Source organism: Meles meles, chromosome 19, assembly GCF_922984935.1.
Source record: "Meles meles chromosome 19, mMelMel3.1 paternal haplotype, whole genome shotgun sequence".
Classification (NCBI taxonomy): domain Eukaryota; kingdom Metazoa; phylum Chordata; class Mammalia; order Carnivora; family Mustelidae; genus Meles; species Meles meles.
In genome coordinates this window covers 48290138-48303606 of record NC_060084.1, presented here as the reverse complement: position 1 = coordinate 48303606, position 13469 = coordinate 48290138, and the positions used below count along the sequence as shown (strand labels likewise).

At 50.4% G+C, this 13469-nt stretch overlaps 1 long non-coding RNA gene across 2 annotated transcripts; it reads left to right on the top strand.

The window, feature by feature from the left end:
* The first annotated feature begins 4601 nt into the window (after positions 1-4601).
* Positions 4602-11395, top strand: LOC123931597. Of its 2 annotated transcripts, none has more exons than XR_006816280.1 (3): positions 4602-4713; positions 4795-4900; positions 9497-11395. It is a non-coding gene; the product is annotated as an uncharacterized LOC123931597 (long non-coding RNA). The 2 variants fall into 2 exon arrangements; XR_006816281.1 differs by having other exon boundaries at positions 9316-11395.
* Positions 11396-13469: the final 2074 nt, after the last annotated feature.

The window sequence follows — 13469 nt, the reverse complement described above, 5'->3', positions numbered from 1 at the left end:
CACGCTTCTTAGCTATTGTTAGTCCCTGTGAGCCACGACATCCATGACCAGTTTCCTTAGCTCTGCCCACAGCTCCTCAAACCATTACCTGCTTTCCAGATAGTCTGCAGGACATCTGTTTCCTGCCGGGACACTGACTGCAACACCCCGAAACCGACCCTCTCTGTGCCTCTTAGCCCTAACCCACGGTGCTCAGTGACATCTATGGGGCATAATATAGATGCAGAAATATGTACCCATCATAAATGTAAAGCTTGACGAATTTTTGCAAACTGCAGACACTGGTTTAACCAGGACCCGATCCAAGTCAGAACATTTGCCCCATTCCCAGCCCCATGTGCCCCCTCCCAGTCACTACCCACCAAAGGGAACCACCATCCCGATTCCTACAGCACAGGTTTGCTCCGCCTGTTCTTGACCTTATGGACAACGTGGGTCCTCCATTGTGCCCTCCTGGGTCTGACTCCTTGTGCCCACCATCCCGTTGGCAAGACTCATTCATACGGTTGCATTGTTGAATTGCGTTGTTGAACCTCATGAAGCTGCTCATGTTCAGATTCTGATCCACACAAGCCACACTTTGTATGGTTTCCCCTGTGGGGTGTTCATTCCCATCCTGCATAGAATGCTGTCACCCAAACAGACCCCTGCGTGTGTAGCGATCCCTTTGGGCGGGCCTTTATGTTCTGTCGTCCCATTTGTGCTGAGCTCTCCTTGCAGCAGACTTAAGAGGAGACTGAAATGTGTCTTATGGCTCAGTCTCTTTCTGTAGTGTGGAAATGGACGCTGTATTTTATGGAAAAGTAGCAGGGAGCATTCTCCTTTGTGCAAGTGTGGGATAGTCCGCAACAGGATGGGCTCTGCAGTCGGGGACTCACTGGCTTGGCTTCTTTATGTTGCCTGCTTTGGACTGTGGATTTGTGACCTTTGCTTCTCTGATATCTAAGTGCTTCTTAACGAGAGGGGTGACAGTGGGAAGATCCCACACAGGCACTTCCTGTAGGTCACAGGACTGGTTGGGGCCCCGCTGCTGCAGGTGAGTGCTGTGCGTTTCCTCCCAGAATACCTCTGCAGGCTTGGTGTGGCCCCCCTGCCCCCGAGCTGCCCAGCATGCCCTGCTGGCTCCCTCCCTGGAAATCACTGTCCTCCAGAGGGAACTGCTGCTGTCCCACCCCTCCCAGGTGGCCAGCCATCAATCCCTGCGGGGCACAGAGGCCAAACCCCTCATTGCTTTTCTGACCCTCCCACAGCGCCAGGCCACCAGCTGGAAGCTTGAGTCACGGAAATGCATTTCTTCCCAGTTCTGGAGTCCAGAAGCCTGAAGCCCAGGCATCAGCGGGGTTGGTTCTCTCTGAGGGCTGGGAGGGACAGTCTGTTCCAAGGCCACTTGCTGGGCCTCTAGTAGCCTCAGGAGCTCCTTGCCTCATAGATGGTGCTCTCTGTGTGTCTTCACTTCACCTTCCCTCTTTGCCTGATGAGCTCCGGGTCCAAATTTCCCCTTTTCATAAAGACACAGTCATACTGGATCAGGGCCCGCCTTACTGACCTCATCTTAACTTACCACCAGCAAATACTCTATTTCCAAATAAGGTCACGTTCACAGGTCCTAGGATTTAGGACTTGGTCTTTTTTGGAACATGGAATAACCCCTTTGCTTCAGTTTGGGCCAGCCCAACCTCAGCACTCCCCAGAGAGCTGGGTGGGCTCAGAGGGGACAGAGGCCTCACTGTCTTTCCTAGGGCAGATCAGCTTTGCTCTCCACCAGGTCTGCCTTCTGCACCACCTCACAGGCCAGGAGCACTCCCAGGTGAACTCCTGCATGCAGCTTTCTCAGAGTCTGTTTCCAGGGAAACGGAGACTCTGGGCAAACACAGGGACATGGAAACTCCCAGAGTCAGCTTTGCTGGCAGTGAAGGCTGGTGATGTCCTCTGAAGGGCCATCAACCTTAAAAGTCAAACTTCTGCCAATTTACCAACAAAAGATGGGTTTATTCGGGAATAAAAGAGAATTGGAATCTTGGGCGAATGATTGGGAAGTCCAGGGAACAAAGGGGAGGCATGCTTTTTTAAGGAGAGAAAGAGTCGGTTGGGAAGGCTTGTGAACCAAAGTCCATCTCAGTAAACTGAAAGTTCTAAGTGTGGTGGCTTCTTCCTGGGAGAGGGAGAAAGCGTCGTCCTTCCTCAGGCCAGAGTAGTTAGTATCCATGTGCAAGGTCAAGTCTGAGCAAGGTCAAGTTTCTCTCTTCCTGTTGGGTCTGCAGCTGACCACAGGTGGTAGGGCATGAGCGCTTCTCCTGCCCAAACCTCCTGCCTCCATTTTAGTGAGGTTTCCTTCATTTTAGGGCCCCTATCTTGTGACCACCCCCTGAAGACAGGCCTGTGTCAGGCTCTGCTTCTGTCGCAAGGGCAGTAAAGACATCGTGCTGGACAGCCAGGGTTCAAATTCCCGTCTTGCCACACACTGGCTTTTCGAGCTTGGGAAGTGACTGAACCTCTCTAGACTTCAGGTTCTTCGTGTCTGATGGGGATAATACTAATACCTTCTTCATAATGTTGATGTGAGGACTGAATGAACTCATCCCATGAAGCTTTTACAACTGTGCCTGGCATACAGTAAGCACTCAATAAATGTGCTTTTATGATCCCAGTTTAGACTGAGCTGGCCTGCAAACAGTGCCTCCACACTCCCGGAGGAGGTAGGCTCCTGGCTCCTGACTTTTTGTTTCCAACTCTTAGGTGACTTCTCCTAATGACCAGCCTGTCTTGCCTTCATCCCTCTGGGAATGTGCTTGCATCAGTCAAGTGTCATAAAATTTCAATCACATCGAATGGACCATGAAAATAAATTTTAGGTTTTTTTTTTGTTTTTGTTTTTTTTTTAAGAAAGAAAAGGTGCTTAGGTAAATGGCCTGGAAAGGCCACAAAGTCTTGCCAAAGTTTATAAACTAGAGCAGGAGAGCCACAAGCATATACCATAATCCCATCCTCTGAAAAGCTCTGCAGATTTTGAAAAAAACAAATGTTCTCTGTAAATGCAAAATTAAATCCAAGCGTCCTTCGCATTTTTTTAAATTGTAACTTTGCATATTGAAATAGGTTAAGACTCAAAAGGAGTTACAAAAACAGGACTGGGAGTTCCTGTGTACATCCTTCACCCAGTGTGATGTTTTTACTCCCAGCACTTCTGACAGCAAGCGTCTGGGTTTCTTTTCTCACACCAACAACCAGTTGTCTGATTTTCCACCACTAGCCAAGTCTCCTGCAATCCAACTCTGGCACTAAGCACCCAGAGTTCGCGTCAGACCCCACAGGTGAGGGGCTCAGTCCCACAAGACTGCCCCCACTTCAGATGCCAGTCCCAAACATTGAGTCCCCAGGGTACCCACACTTGTCTGACTTGGCTACAAAGTTGGGATGTTTCCACAGTCCCCTTTCACGTTCAGTAATTTGCTAGAATGGCTCACAAAACTTGGGGAAGCACTTAAGCATGCATTTTTCTGGTGTATTATAAAGGACACGACTCAGAAACAGCCACATGGAAGAGATGCAGAGGGCAAGGTATGGGGCGGTGCACAGAGCTTCCGTGCCCCCTCTGAGTACCCCACCCTCTGGCACCTCAGTGTGTTCACTGACCCCAAAGCTCTCTGAACCTCGGCATTTAGGGGTTTTGGGTAGGTTGCCTTATGTAGGCATGACTGAGTAAACCATTGGCCACTGGTGGTGAAGTCAGCCTCCAGCCCCCTCTCCTCCCCTGACGTCTGGGGTGGGACAGGATGCGCTGAAAGTTCTGACCCTCTCACCACATCTTGATCTTTCTGGCCAGCCACATCACTGGCATTCAGGAGACACTCGAGCACCCTGGAGAGTCCCAAAGATTTTAGGACCTGTGTACCAGGAACCCAGAACAAAGACCAATATTTAGTTTTTATTGTATCATACCCAGCTTTCCTTAGTGATCACATTTTATATAACTAAATACCTCGTCAAAATCAGGAAATTTTTTTTTTTTTTTCTAAGTAGATCTGTTAAGCCCATCTGGTCCAGTGTTAAAATCAGGAGATCAATGTTGGGACAATTCTGCTAATTTAGGATAGACTTTATCACGCTGTTTTTTGTGGGGTTTTGTTGTTGTTTGTTTTTGTTTTGAAATGTCTTGAAAATCCTTAGAAGGACAGAAAGATTAAGGAAGGAGAAACCCCTTTCATGCTGGGGTGAATTTTAGGTAAGCTCTGCAGGTGAGGGGTGTGGACCTTTAGCTAATCCATCGGTGGGCGCCGGCTCTGGCTCTGCAAATTCTCCAGCCGCTATGGCTGCTGCACTTGAGTCTGAGCGATGGGTGAAGGTGGTGTCAGACTGTCACAGTCTAGACGGACCCTTGGGTGCAGCCAGTCTGTCCCACCCTCTCTTGCCTCTGAGAAAGAAAACCTCATGCCAGCAGGTTGGGACAGAGGCCCACCGTCCACGGGAGAAACACAGACATAACTGCTGGAGGAGCCCCTTCCTCTCCTCCCCGTCTGCAGACCCCCCATGAGACCCAGTTGGGTAGGAGCTGTCAGTGCCCGGGCTCTGCCTCAAAGTAATTGGTTTATGGTTTGTTTCTCAGACATTGCTCCTTATTTCTGATTAATGCCTCCAGCCCAGATGAAGACCCAGAGCCGTGCCCAGAGTAGGCAGCTTTTATACGCTACAGACAAACGCGTGAAGAACCCAGAGGTCAGCTGGGGCTGGACGGAGTCCGCGGTGAAGCAGCCAGGAAGATGGGGCTGCATTCATTAATAAGCTTTGTTTATGCAGATTTCTTGGCCCCTAGTTCCCTGTCTCTGGTGACGAGAATGCCTTCTTTCCTCCTGGGAGGGGACCTCGCAGGTGGGAGTTTCATGACCTGTTTCAGGGAAGAACGGTGAGTGTGACCTTCCTGCTTCTGCCATTTTTTAAGATTCTTTCAGCTTAGTATGTTTGGTGTGCCAAAGTGCCATATTTGGGGGGGACATATCCCAAACCCCATCAATACAGAGACAGCCTCCATTTCCAACCGAGGTTCAGAGCTTCTGATAAGGGGTTTCTGGTCTCAGTCTCGTATACTTATTCTAATTTTGTGGCTTCTAAGGAAACGAGGCGCTGAGTCCTCTTCATGGCCCAGACCTTATGAACCCCGCTTCTGCGCAGCCCTGCTTTTCTCTGTGCCCCTCGAAACACCCTGTCCTTTCAAAATCCCCTCCCTTCTGCCACCCTCCCATCTCCTAGCCTTGTGTCTTTCCTTTGGAGGAGACTCCCCATGGGGATTGGAGCTTCCTTGCCGCATCAATAAGCCTCACTTGTCAGTTGGCTGGCGGTAGTCCCCACGTCTTTATCAGATAAGCTTTTTCCTGCCTCCTGAGCACTTGAAGAGTTCTTGGCTCATGAACTGGATGAGGCACGTTCTTTATTTTTCAGTATTAGGAAGCATCTGGGGCCTTGCTGATCCTGGAGGGGTCCATCTCCCAGGGTTAAGTGATTCCTAGAGATGGCAAAAAGCTGCCTGTGAGTGTGCCTTTCCTATGCAAATTAATCAGCCTTGACCAGTTCCTTATGGTGGGGGCTGCCCTGTCTTTGGCCACTCTCCCTGCCTGAATCATCCCAGGCCTGGGTACCAGACAACTAGGGACGCACCCCAGAGCCTGCAGAAATGATTCAAACTAGCCAATTTTAAACCCACCGAGTCTGCTTTACCCTACTCGGCTCATTTCCTCCTGTAAAAACAAAAGAAAACAAAAAAACCCCACAATAAATACCCTCTCTCACTCCCCACCCCTCCCACGGCTCCGTGTTCTTTCATGTGGCTCTTCCTGGGAACTGTGAGTAACAAACGATTCCTTTAGGGCAATTTCCTGATCCATTGGCCGGATCCTACCTGAATGAAAAGTAAAATCTACATTTTAAACTATCCCACGTGTGCTCACAATCTCCTGTCATCACAGAGCCGCCTTGTCTTGCTCACAGCCATACCGACACCACCACCCACGCTGACTGACTGGAGTCCCAGAGACAAAGCCACCAATCACGCAGAGGGTGTCTCATCTGGGTGCTTGTGCTAGGGGAGCTGGAGAAGGAGCTGGATTCCTGGGGAAGGAGGAGGACAGGGATCCCTGGCCTGGTCTGGCCTTTTTCTCTCAGGGGGGCCCACAGGCAGAGCCGCCTGAGCCCAGGGTCTCCCAGCAACCCCCACCCCCTCCACCCAGCTCCATCTGTCTGTGTTCTTGCCCAGACGAGCCTCAGGGCTGGGCATCTTTTCAAATCGAGTGCCAAATGTGGTGTGTGCCTGCATTTTCATCCTGGAGAGAGGCCCGGAGATCTTTTTTTTTCCTGACTCTCTAGGGAATCTGACATTTCCCCCATAGATGAACAGTCTCATTTCAGATTTGCCTCATCAATATGGTGTCACAGTCACACTGGTCGCTGCCTTTGGAGGGGTAAGTGGGGGTGGTGACTGGGAGGGACAAAAGGTCAGCCTCTCTGTCGCTAACCTCTGATACGGTTCTGGCTCATACTTATGTTGACATTTGCAAGAATTTGAGCTGTATTTTTAGCTCTTGTGTGCTTTTCTCTAAATGCATTAGGAGAATTTGGGAGGGTGCTAAAGCAAATGTGGCAAAATGTTAATTGTGAATTTAGGTAAAGGGATATAGATGTTCATTTTACTACTCTTTTTTTTTTATTTTATTTATTTATTTGACAGAGAGATCACAAGTAGGCAGAGAGGCAGGCAGAGAGAGAGGGGGAAGCAGGTTTCCTGCTGAGCAGAGAGTCCGATGCAGGACTCGATCCCAGGACCCTGAGATCATGACCTGAGCCGAAGGCAGCGGCTTAACCCACTGAGCCACCCAGGTGCCCTCATTTTACTACTCTTGTCAGTAGGTTTGAAATTTTTCATAATTAAAATAAAAGTTGGATAGAATTACCAAAAAACCCAAACACACACATTAATACTAAAACCGAAAAGCTTTCCCAAAGAAACAGACAGGAATCAGACCACCTTCTATACCCTTGTGTGTCCAGCTGTCTTGTTTTTGTAGCTCAGGTTCACAAAACTTTTATCCTCCCCTTTCAGGAATGAAATAAAATTAAATTCCCCACAACCATCCCCTCCTGCAACACCCACCCACCCCACTAAGTCTTCCCAGCCCTACCCGGAGCTGGAACTTCGGTGTTCTCTGAGGAAGAAGACACCGATCGCAGACTCAGAGCTCAGTCCGAGTCCCAGCTCTGCCGCGTTCTAGTTGTGTTTGTTACCTATCGCTGTGAAACGAGTGGCCCCCAAATGTGACTTACACAGCAAACGATTATCTTGCCCACCTGCAGGACCCTGAACCTGAGCCACCCCCACTGAGCCCTTCCTAAATTCCTGACCCTTAAAGATTGGGAGACGGGATCGTGGTTGTTTCAAGCCGCTGAGTGTGGGGGTCATTCGTTACGCACTGGTAGTGCCTGGGACACCAACCCAGGACACTTTAAAGAAAAAAAAAATCATGTTGTAGGACACAGTGCATGTTTTGAGAGGGCTCAGAAGAGAAAGCACGGAGTTGGAGCCTCATTACACCCCCATCTACCTCGCCCCTGTGTCTCTCTGCTCTCCTCTCTCCTCCTTTCCTGCTAATCTGCTTCCCCTGCATCTCAGTGCCCAGCATGGGGAAAGGAGACCACCCCCAGTGCTTGCTTTTCAGAGCCTTCCTTCAGAGGCTGAGCTAGAATTTCTTGGCTTCAATCCTAGATTCCCCGGGAAAGAGTCTGTCCACAGGCAGTGGTCCCCTCCCCGGCCCCTCACACCAGGCCCCTCCTTTGCCTGTGGCTGAGCGCCCAGGCCTGGGCTGGAGTTGGGACAGTGGGTGATTTTGGGGCCCCCAAAAGCAGCTCCACTGATCAGGCTTCCAGTGCACGTGGCTGAATTGGTTGTATAGTCCCAGGAGGTGCCTGTACGGAGTGGGGGAGTGGGGGAAGCAGGGCTGTGGGTGCTTGTGAGCAGGGTACTTCTGTCTCCTGTGGGCTGGGAGGTCCTACTGGGGACCTCCAGGAACCACTTGCTGGAAAGCATTGCCTTTGAGCTCCTGTCCTCAGTGACAAGGGAGCTGTTATGGCCCAAATCATGTCACCTTCAAATTCATATATTGAAATCCCCACCCTGAATGAGATTGTTTTTTGAGACGGTGCCTCTTTAAAAGTTCCCCTTTCTCACTTTGTAGTGAATTAATCATTCATGGGGAGCTATTCTGAGACTGTAACTATCCTATTCCTTTCACACTTTCACTTTGTTAATTTAATTTTATTTTAAAGATTTTATTTGTCAGAGAGAGAGAGAGAGCACAAGCAGGCAGAGTGGCAGGCAGAGGCAGAGAGAGAAGCAGGATCCCTGCTGAGCAAGAAGCTTGATGAGGGACTTGATCCCAGGACTCTGGGATCATGACCTGAGCTGAAGGCAGCAGCTAACCTGACTGAGCCACCCAGCATCCCTACTTTGTTAATTTTATTAATCAGTATTTATTTATGTAACAGTGTGGACTTGCGGCTTCCTGTTTTACTCAGTGCCTTATATCTGTTACTATCTGTTGAGGGCTGGATTGTGTTCTGCTTCCTGCCCTCCATTCGTCCGTGGAAGTCCTAACTCTCTTGTACCTCAGAATGTGACTTTATTTGGAAATAGCGTCATCGCAGCCAGGATGACTTATGATGAGGTCATACTGAGCTAGAGTGGATCCCTAACCCTGTATGACTGGTGTCCCACTAAAAAGGGGAAATTTGGACGCAGACAGGCCCGTGGGTGGAGGCCACTTAAAGAACAAGGGAGAACTCGATGGGATGCTCTTACCAAAGACTCTTCATCACCAGAAGCTGAGAGTGAGGCAGGGAGCGGATTCTCCCTCGAAGCCTCAGAAGCAGCAGACCTTGATCTGGGACTCTAGGACAGGGAGACAATCTGTTTCTGTTGTAGGAGTCCCTCAGTCAGGGGTCTTTTGTTGCATCAGCCCTTAGCAATGAATACACGCTATTTACTTTGATGCTAAATTTATCCCTTAGGTGCCCAGCAGAGTTCACCTGGCTTCTGCGTCCTGTCCATGCATCCTGTCCCATCTCTCCTTGCGGACATCTTTACTTTCTGGTACAATGAGATATTTCAGGCTCACTTTGAACTTGCGCTGCCCTGGCCTCAGAACGAGCCATATCCTCAAAGAGCCCCAGTACCTTTGAGCAGTTATTAGTACTTGGAGGCCAGGGTCTGCTCACTCTGGGTCACTTAGTACAATTTATGTTAGCCTGGACTTTTGTATCTCCGCCTATCTGCAGAAAACCTCCGGTTTACGCTGAAGTCTCCAGTCCCAGCCAGGGTGTCATGGTGTCCTGCCAGCTTCTCTCTCCCTTCCTTTGGTTTCCCTGCTCTGACAGCCAGGAGCCCAGCTCCCATTGTCCTGAATTCATTTGCATACTTGATCGGCCCTCTGTTTTTTTGTTTTGTTTTGTTTTTAAGATTTTATTATTTATGAGAGAGAGAGAGAGAGAGAGAGATAACCCGAGAAACAGCCTCCCTGCAGAGCAGGGAGCCGGACACAGGACTCATCCCAAGAGCCTGGAATCATGACCTGAGCCGGAGGCATAGGCTTCATGACTGAGCCCCCAAGAGCACTTGATCTGCTCTCTTGCTTGTTGTCTGTAACCCTCCCCCATGCCTGTCCCCTGCCCCCACATGTGGATGCCCCCTTCACCTGGACAGGCACTAACTTCCTGCTCCGGGCCTCCTGGAGTCTCCCCCTCAGCCCCTGCCTAGTTGATTGGTCCCACCTAATGGTTTTGGGCCCGAAATACTCAGAGAGGGGGTGGGGCTCTACTCTGAACTGCTGAAGTGCTGTGTGTCCCAGGTGGAGGGATCAGGACTCCGGGACACAAGCCCACCCCACGTCTGTTCTTTCTTCCCCATCCACGTAGGCTGCTGTAACAGCCAATTCTTCCATGCCCCTTGGATGAAACACCATGCAGGGCTGTTTTGTTTCAGATCATCTTTGGCAGTAAAAGGGCTTGATGCCACCTTTTGTCCCAAGAACTGTCTCGGTTCTAGTAATAAAGGTATCTAGCCCCATTTCATCATGGAAACTCAGATTGGTTTAAAGATTGCCTCCCCCAGCGACAAGAGCTCCAGGGTGGGGCTGAGCTCAGAACAAAGAGAATGGGGAATTCTCTCCTATTTTCCCTGCTTGGGCATCTGAGCCCTTCCCTCCTCACCCCCTCCTCCCTCAGGACTAAGCCATGGGGGCCCCTGAAAAGCCCTTGATGGGTAGGCCATGGTGGGGCAGGCCCCAGCACTGCCAACTCTCCCCTCAGAGGGGGCTCTCATGCCCAGAAACCGAACCCAGGCCCCCAGCCCCGGAATCTGTGTGCCCCTCAATGCATAAAAATCACAGTGAAAAACCAATGCTTTCAGCGCACTTACTGTTCTCTGGGTTCTCTTCCAAGCACTTCGCATGTGCGCCTCAGGCTGGTTTCTCTAGAAAGCAGACGGGGAGACTGAGTGAGCTGTGCGAGGAGTCTGGTCGGGGGACACGCCTGTGACCAGAAAGGAACTAGGGGAGCAGACCACAGAAAGCTGTGCTGACGTCCCAGGCATCAGCGAGGAGCTCTGGAGCCAAGACCGCCCTTTAGAGAAGTCCTGTGTTGAGCAGAAATATCCAGACTCCCATACCCCAGCAAGCTCAGTCATTGATGGTGGGGCCGTCCCCCAAATAGCAGAACCACAGTTCAGAGCCAAGACCGAGCCCTCACGCACAGACTTGAGAATGAATGTTTGGAGCATTGTTTATGACAGCACTCCCTCCACCCCCGAAATAATCCAAGTGTCCGTTAAAAGATGGAGAAAAAATTGTCAAACATCCACGCAGTGGATCACCATCTGGCAATGAAACAGAAACCAGAGGGGGCCAAAACGTAAGAGAGTCTCAACTCTAGGGAACTACCCAAGGGTTCCTTGAGGGTATGTGGGTGGGAAGATGGGCTAACAGGGTGACGGGCATTAAGGAGGGCACATGATTGTGATGAGCCCTGGGTGTTACATGTGACTGATGAATCCTTGACCTCTACCTCTGAAACTAATACATTATATATTGATTTTAAATTAAAAAATGAGAATGAGTTCTTGATCCACACAGCAATCAGGATGAATCTCAAATTCAAGATGCTGAGCAAGAGAAACTGAACATGAAAGACCACAGAACATCTGATTCCATTTCCATGAACATTCCAGAAAAGAGACCTTGGAATGTCCAAGACTGGCACCAGCTGGCTTCAACCGGGAGAACTGGTTTCCAGGATTTGAAATCAGACAGTCGGGTGCCCTCCGGCAGCTCGCTTTGAGACATGAAGTCAGGGACAGACTGAAGTGTCACATGAAGTGGGGGACAGAGCTGGAGAGAATTATAATAAACATTATAACTAGATATTCTGTCTGTATCCAACATACATACTGCGTGTAGAGAACACAAAGCCATGCTGTGGGCCAGGCAGCTTTCCCACAGGAAGGAAAGTTAGTGTCGTCACAAAGCCCTTTCTACCTGAACCCCTTCCCATTGGACATTCCCGCCTCTTGAGGCCGGCAGGGCATGGGCGCTTCATCGGCCTCCCTGGGGGCCCTGACTTGCTGTGGCCACTGCCCACTGAGGCCTCATTCATGCCTTACGATCAAGGGGCAAGGTGGGGGTGACCCATGGCACAAAAGCTCCAGCTGTCTTTGGGAGTCCCCTACCTCTGAAGGCTCGAGTGGCTTTGGCGGGCATTCAGAGTTGGGGGGCTGTGCCTTTAGCCACCGCAGCTGGGTGTGACCACCCCCCTCCGTGACCTCAGATCATCTCATGCAGCTCACGTGAATTTTTATCCCATCGATAGCCGGGTCTAATGATAAAAACAGCTGCTGCAGGTGCTCTCACAGCCCTGCCATGTCCCTTGGATGTTCTGTGGTGCTCTGTAGACTTCCAGTGTGCATCTTGGTACCTGTGGGCTGTTTTCTGGAATCATAGGAGACTGCTCTGCCTGCATGGGCCAGACTGGGAATGCCACAGAGCTAACACCCTATGGGAGCAGCCCTCAGGTAGTGCCTGAGAGAAACTGGAGCCCAAATACCACAGCACCCTCGCTCCTCGGGTGTGCGCCTGCCCTGCTTCCCAGAGTCTCCTATAGGCTTGAGCTCTGGTTACCTGCCACGGCAGCTGGCCTCGTGGCCACCCTTTTAAAACTCTCTTCCCTTCTCAGCATCACCCCCTATTACTGTTCCTCGAACTTCCCAGATAAACTAGGAAGTCTCAGAGTCATCTTCTGGCGTGTTCTAAAATAAGCCAATAGCTAGTACTTCTGAGCCCTCCCCAGTTCCAGGCCAGCTCTGAGCACATATGATCTCATTTAATCTTCGCAACAACCTCAGAGGTGGGTACAACTGTTCTCCCCATTTCAAGGGTGAGGAGACCGAGGCAACAGGCAGACTGAGTAATTCTCCCCTAAAGGTGTCCAATCCTCACCCCGGAACTGGTGAGTGTGTTACCTCCTGGGGCACAAGGGACTTTGCAGATGTGATTGTGTTAAGGATCGTGAGATGGAGCTACCCGCCTGGGTTATATAATAATTATTATTATTTGGATGGGTCCGTTGTAATCATAAGAGTTCTTACAAGAATGAAGCAGGAGGGTCCGAGTCAGAGACGGAGATGGGATGACGGAAGGGAAGTCAGAGCACTGTGAGGAGGGGCTGCGAGCTAACTTGAAGGAACGCAGGCACGTCTAGAAGCTGGAAAAAGCCAGGGGATGGACTTTCCCTGAGAGCCCTGAGGAATGTGTCCAGGCCAAGCCACATGAGCTTTCTGACTTCTAGAACTGTGAGGTAGTACTTTCGCCTTCTCTTAAGCTGCTAAGTTTATAGAAATTCATTACAGCAGCCACCGGGAATGGAGCCAGTTGGCAGCTGCATGACCTCTTTGTGATCTTGCCAGGAACGTCATGACTCACTTCTGTCCTACACAATTGTCAAAGCAATCCCAAGCCAGCCCGGATTCCCGGAGGGGGCGGCGTTGCAGTCCCATCCTCTCCATGGAAGGAGTGACAAAGACTTTGCAGCCATTTTAACAGCCTAAAAACCTCGTGGTCAACATGGATTGTTACATCCACCTCTCAGATGGGGAGGAGGCTCAGAGACATCTAGTAACTTGCCCAAGATCGCTCAGCTAGAAAGTGGCTGAGCCAGAATTCAAACCCAGAGTCCACACTGGGAAGTGTTTCCAGTTTGTTCTTTGAACCCAGTGTGTTCGGAGCCCTCTTGTTTCCAGAAGCCAGACGGCAGACATCTCTCACTTCCCTGATTCCTTCTGTGCTAGCTGGATCTGGCCAGGCGCCGATGATACACGGCTCTGGCATCAGTTCCACACGTATTTTAGGAAAACGAACACTGCAGAATAAAGACTTAAGAGAGTT